Here is a 6,188-nt window from a genome sequence, read left to right as displayed (position 1 = left end):
CCGGCGGCGAGGGGCTCCCGGGCAGGGGGAGGACCTGGCCTCCTAGGAGTGAGTGGCCGACATGCCCCCTTTTCAGTCTAGCTGCTGAGTCCAAGTTTCCTCAGATTTAAAACGGGGAACGCAGTGCCTCCCACGGGCGGGGAGAGTGAGCACAGTGCGTGCTCGATCATGTCGCACACTGGGCGCTGCGTGTGTCCTGAGCTGGAATCCGCCCCGGCCTCTCCCACCTTCTGGGAGGATCCTCTCGGCCAGACCCCGAGATGTGACCAAGCCTCCCGGGAAGCAGGAGGCTCCCTCCCCCAGGCCCCGGCTGGACGGCTCTCACTCACATTCGCTGTCTGGCTGACCCTCCGTGTCACTCCGCTGGATGAGGGTTAAGTACAGACACGTGGGGAGCTCAGCTGTTCCAACTGTAAAAAATGTTTTTTATTGATTTGAGAGGAAGGAGGGGGGGAGAGAGAAACATTGATTTGTTCCACTCATTGATGCCTTCATTGGTCGATTCTTACATGTGCCCTGACTGGGATTGAACCCACAACCTTGGAGTATAGGGATGATGCTCTAACCAACAGAGCTACCCAGCCAGGGTCTGAAATTATTTTTAATTGGCTATTCCTATGTTTAACGGGGGAGGGTGTGTGTGTGTGTGATAAATCAAACATTTAAGTATAAACTTACAAAGGGGGTGGTTCCCCCAAACGAAGCCGAGTGGACAATGAGAACGGCTCCTGGCTCCCGCGATGGAGGAGGTCAGAGTCGGGAAACGGCTTCATGGGGCCTTGGGCGCCTGCAGCTTCGGGCCATGGCCGTGCCAGCGGGGTGTGTGCTCCTGGGCAGGTCTGTGGGGGAAGGGAGCTGAGGGCCGCCTCCGCACAGCCCACCTGTAGTGCCAGCCTCTCAGCCCTGCTCTGGCCCTGCTCCCAGCCCAGACACACCCGCTGGGCTCGCTGGGCTCGCTGCTCCCAGGCCTCAGGCGGAGGCGGGCAGAGCCGTGGGGCAAGGAGCATGGAGTCTGGTGAGCGGGGCTGTGGTGTGAGGGACAGTGCCCGCGGGGGACAGTGCCCATGAGGGACTGTGCCCGTGAGGGACAGTGCCTATGAGGGACAGTGCCCGTGAGGGACAGTGCCCGTGGGGACAGTGCCCGTGAGGGACAGTGCCGTGAGGGACAGTGCCCACGGGGGACAGGGCTCGCGAGGGACAGTGCCGTGAGGGACAGTGCCCACGGGGGACAGGGCTCGCGAGGGACAGTGCCGTGAGGGACAGTGCCCACGGGGGACAGTGCTCGCGAGGGACAGTACCGTGAGGGACAGTGCCGTGAGGGACAGTGCCCATGAGGGACAGTGCCCACGGGGGACAGTGCCCGCGGGGAACAGTGCCCGTGAGGGACAGTGCCATGAGGGACAGTGCCCACGGGGGACAGTGCCCGTGAGGGACAATGCCGTGAGGGACAGTGCCCGCGGGGGACAGTGCCCATGAGGGACAGTGCCCGCGGGGGACAGTGCCATGAGGGACAGTGCCCGCGGGGGACAGTGCCATGAGGGACAGTGCCCGCGGGGGACAGTGCCATGAGGGACAGTGCCCGCGGGGGACAGTGCCATGAGGGACAGTGCCCGCGGGGGACAGTGCCATGAGGGACAGTGCCCGCGGGGGACAGTGCCATGAGGGACAGTGCCCGCGGGGGACAGTGCCATGAGGGACAGTGCCCGCGGGGGACAGTGCCATGAGGGACAGTGCCCGCGGGGGACAGTGCCATGAGGGACAGTGCCCGCGGGGGACAGTGCCATGAGGGACAGTGCCCGCGGGGGACAGTGCCATGAGGGACAGTGCCCGCGGGGGACAGTGCCATGAGGGACAGTGCCCGCGGGGGACAGTGCCATGAGGGACAGTGCCCGCGGGGGACAGTGCCATGAGGGACAGTGCCCGCGGGGGACAGTGCCATGAGGGACAGTGCCCGCGGGGGACAGTGCCATGAGGGACAGTGCCCGCGGGGGACAGTGCCATGAGGGACAGTGCCCGCGGGGGACAGTGCCATGAGGGACAGTGCCCGCGGGGGACAGTGCCATGAGGGACAGTGCCCGCGGGGGACAGTGCCATGAGGGACAGTGCCCGCGGGGGACAGTGCCATGAGGGACAGTGCCCGCGGGGGACAGTGCCATGAGGGACAGTGCCCGCGGGGGACAGTGCCATGAGGGACAGTGCCCGCGGGGGACAGTGCCATGAGGGACAGTGCCCGCGGGGGACAGTGCCATGAGGGACAGTGCCCGCGGGGGACAGTGCCATGAGGGACAGTGCCCGCGGGGGACAGTGCCATGAGGGACAGTGCCCGCGGGGGACAGTGCCATGAGGGACAGTGCCCGCGGGGGACAGTGCCATGAGGGACAGTGCCCACGGGGGACAGTGCCGTGAGGGACAGTGCCCATGAGGGACAGTGCCCGTGAGGGACAGTGCCCACGGGGGACAGTGCCCGTGAGGGACAGTGCCCGTGAGGGACAGTGCTCATGAGGGACAGTGCCCACGGGGGACAGTGCCGTGAGGGACAGTGCCCGCGGGGGACAGTGCCCGTGAGGGACAGTGCCCGTGAGGGACAGTGCCCGTGAGGGACAGTGCCCGTGAGGGACAGTGCCCGTGAGGGACAGTGCCCGTGAGGGACAGTGCCCGTGAGGGACAGTGCCCGTGAGGGACAGTGCCCGTGAGGGACAGTGCCCGTGAGGGACAGTGCCCGTGAGGGACAGTGCCCGTGAGGGACAGTGCCCGTGAGGGACAGTGCCCGTGAGGGACAGTGCCCGTGAGGGACAGTGCCCGTGAGGGACAGTGCCCGTGAGGGACAGTGCCCGTGAGGGACAGTGCCCGTGAGGGACAGTGCCCGTGAGGGACAGTGCCCGTGAGGGACAGTGCCCGTGAGGGACAGTGCCCGTGAGGGACAGTGCCCGTGAGGGACAGTGCCCGTGAGGGACAGTGCCCGTGAGGGACAGTGCCCGTGAGGGACAGTGCCCGTGAGGGACAGTGCCCGTGAGGGACAGTGCCCGTGAGGGACAGTGCCCGTGAGGGACAGTGCCCGTGAGGGACAGTGCCCGTGAGGGACAGTGCCCGTGAGGGACAGTGCCCGTGAGGGACAGTGCCCGTGAGGGACAGTGCCGTGAGGGACAGTGCCCACGGGGGACAGTGCCGTGAGGGACAGTGCCCGCGGGGGACAGTGCCCATGAGGGACAGTGCCTGTGAGGGACAGTGCCATGGGGGACAGTGCTCGTGGGTGACAGTGCCATTAGGGACAGTGCCCACGGGGGACAGTGCCATTAGGGACAGTGCCCACGGGGGACAGTGCCCACGGGGGACAGTGCTCGTGGGGGACAGTGCCATTAGGGACAGTGCCCGCGGGGGACAGAGCCCACGGGGGACAGTGCCCGTGAGGGACAGTGCCCATGGGGGACAGTGCCCGTGGGGGACAGTGCCATTAGGGACAGTGCCCACGGGGGACAGTGCCCGTGAGGGACAGTTCCCGTGAGGGACAGTGCTCGTGGGGGACAGTGCCCGTGAGGGACAGTGCTTGTGGGGTACAGCGCCCACGGGGGACAGTGCCGTGAGGGACAGTGCCCGTGAGGGACAGTGCTCGTGGGGGACAGTGCCCGTGAGGGACAGTGCCCACGGGGGACAGTGCCCGTTGGGAAAGGCTGTGCGCCTGACAGTGACCCCCAGCCAGAGGTCCCCACCTGAGTGCCCTTGGCAAAGGCCTGGGCGGCTCAGGAGGAGGGGAGACTGGTGTTCAGGCTGAGGATCAGGTGAAGGACACGGGACCCAGCCCTGGGGGAGTGCCACTCGCTTCCTCCGTGCGGCCCCGCCCTGCGCGGCTGGTAGACACCGGGCTCACACACGCCTGCCTGTCCCCAAGGCAGAGACTGTGATTCCAAACGTTCTGCCATCTTGGCAGGAGTTAAAAATTTCTTCATTTTTATTTTTAGGTAATGCAGTCACCCATCCTGTCTTTTTGTCACGTGCCGGGCGTTTTAGTTACCATAGAAGGAACACACAGCCCCGAGCCCGAGCGCCGTGCGGACGCAGGCCTGTTAGAGGGCTTTGTGAGACCAAACCAGCCGTGGGAGGCCGGCCTGTGTCTCCATCCCTGCCCTGTGGCCTCCGGCGTGAGGGTGCTGGAGGCCTGGCCTTCCCTGCCGGGCTGTTAGCTGCTGGCTGGCAACCAACAGAGTGGTTAGCAGCACGGAGCAGCACTGCATACAACGGTGCTTAACCAGAGGCCCGATGCACGAAATTCATGCAAGAGCAGGCCTTCCTTCTCCCGCCTGCTGGCACCGGCTTCCCTCTGGCACCGGCCCCGGGCTTCCCTTGCAGCCCCCGCTTCGTCCAGAAGGTTGTTGGGTCTAATTGACATATTACCCTTTTATTATTATAGATACTTGACACACGGAGGGTAAATGAACATTAGAAGAAGACAGAAAGATTTGCAGGATTCAGACAGATTGTGATCATTGGGCTGAGCATCAGCTGGGAAGGCAGGAGGGCTGAGGGCTGCTCCGCCGTCAGCTGGAGGGTGCCATGGGCAGACCCTGCCTTTGCCGGTGGGTTCGCGCCCCCCACCCCCCACCCCAGCAGCCCTGCAGAGCCTGGAGTCGCCCGCCCCCTATGTGTGCACTGCTCTTTGATGTCCCAGAGAAGAGTGAGAAATCAGTACTGAATATGAAAATAAGGGCGCTGGTTTCTTGGAACGAATGAAAAATCTAGAAAACAGACCCAGTTTTATTTTTTAAAGAATGTGACTGCAGCTACAGAGACACACTCTGTCCCCTGTTCTTCCTCAGGAATCTGTGCCTGTGAGTGATTAGATCTGAGCTGGCGGTTGTGAGAGAGGCTGTGATAAAGTGCAGCTGTGGTCTCGGGCATCAGCCAGGTTTGTGCCGGCGGTTGTGTGCGATGCCGTGCTCAGGCTGGGCTCCGCTGTCGCTCTGCTTCCGGGCCCTGCACACCCCCCTCCTGTGCCCTGCAGCCCTTTCTGGTTCTCACCCCTGGAACCTGAGCGAGTATTTTGATTTTCTCCCGTCCACCTGGCTGGCCCTTAGGAGAATTCACTGAAGCTCACGACTTGGTAGCCAGACTGCACAGAGCTCGTGAACTGGCAGCCAGACGTGGACCGAGCGTTTCCTCCTGGGAATCGAGGCAGGTTTTCGGTCCCGACGCTGTTCCCTGTGCGCGCCCACCTCGCGGGGGCCCCGTGCCCCGTCTGTGGAAGTGCCGCTCATGCCCAGGACAGAAGGCGGAGAGGAGGGTGCCCGACCTTGGGTGGCAAGGCCCGGGCCGGGACGGGCAGGTGTCCACGGAGTCACTGTTGTCGCGCGGCATTCGGACTTTCAGAAAACGCTACCTGCTGCCGGCAGGCCAGACCCAGGGGCCACCTGCTGTGGCAGCGGAGTTCTCAGAGCAGCAACCACACCAGACAGCACCAGCCGCTGCTCCCTCCGAGCGAGGGCTTCCGATAACACGGGCGCAGAGAGCCCGGAGGCCAGGAGCGCCCGACACTCCTGCTCACATGCGTGCTGCGTTCCCCAGCAGGGGCAGAGGCACTGACTCACACGGAAGCCGGAGCGCGGGCTCCACAGCCTCTCCTGGTCTTGCGTGGCCACGGGGTCAGCATCAGACCTGGATTCGAATCCCACCCCGTGACTGGCTGTGCAGCCTCAGGCAGATCACTTAACCTCTCAGCCTCTGCGTCCTCATCTGTAAGATGGGGGTCTCTGTCTCGTAGGCTGTTGTGAGGATGAAATAAGGTCATTTATGGAAAGCCCCTTCGTGGTCGGAACCCAGCCAGTGCTGGTCATGGGACATGTTGTCGCCGGATGTCAGTGACCAACACTGAAGGGGCCCGGGAGGTGTGGGCCCAGGACACTCACTGTTTTCCCAGCGGAAGGAACACCGCGCGGATTTAAGGGTGGATGAGGCGTCAGTGGCAGCGGGTGTGTCCCCTCTGCTGGGAGGGGCCCGGGAGATGTCACTGCCCCAGGTCCCAGGGCTCAGGGTCAGGGTCACCGCCCCCCCCTTCCCCCGCGAAAGGGAGCCAGCCCCTGAGGGGAGGGGAGAGGCGGGTGGGGAAGGGGGACCCTACTGGGAAACCCTACCTTCTCGAGGCACCGGAATGAAGGAGGACGCCCGCCGCCTCCAAGGCCCCTTTGCCAGTGGCACTG

The sequence above is a fragment of the Myotis brandtii genome, unplaced genomic scaffold (assembly GCF_000412655.1).
Source record: "Myotis brandtii unplaced genomic scaffold, ASM41265v1 scaffold145, whole genome shotgun sequence".
In the NCBI taxonomy this organism is placed as follows: Eukaryota; Metazoa; Chordata; class Mammalia; order Chiroptera; family Vespertilionidae; genus Myotis; species Myotis brandtii.
Note: the sequence above shows the minus strand (reverse complement) of the source record.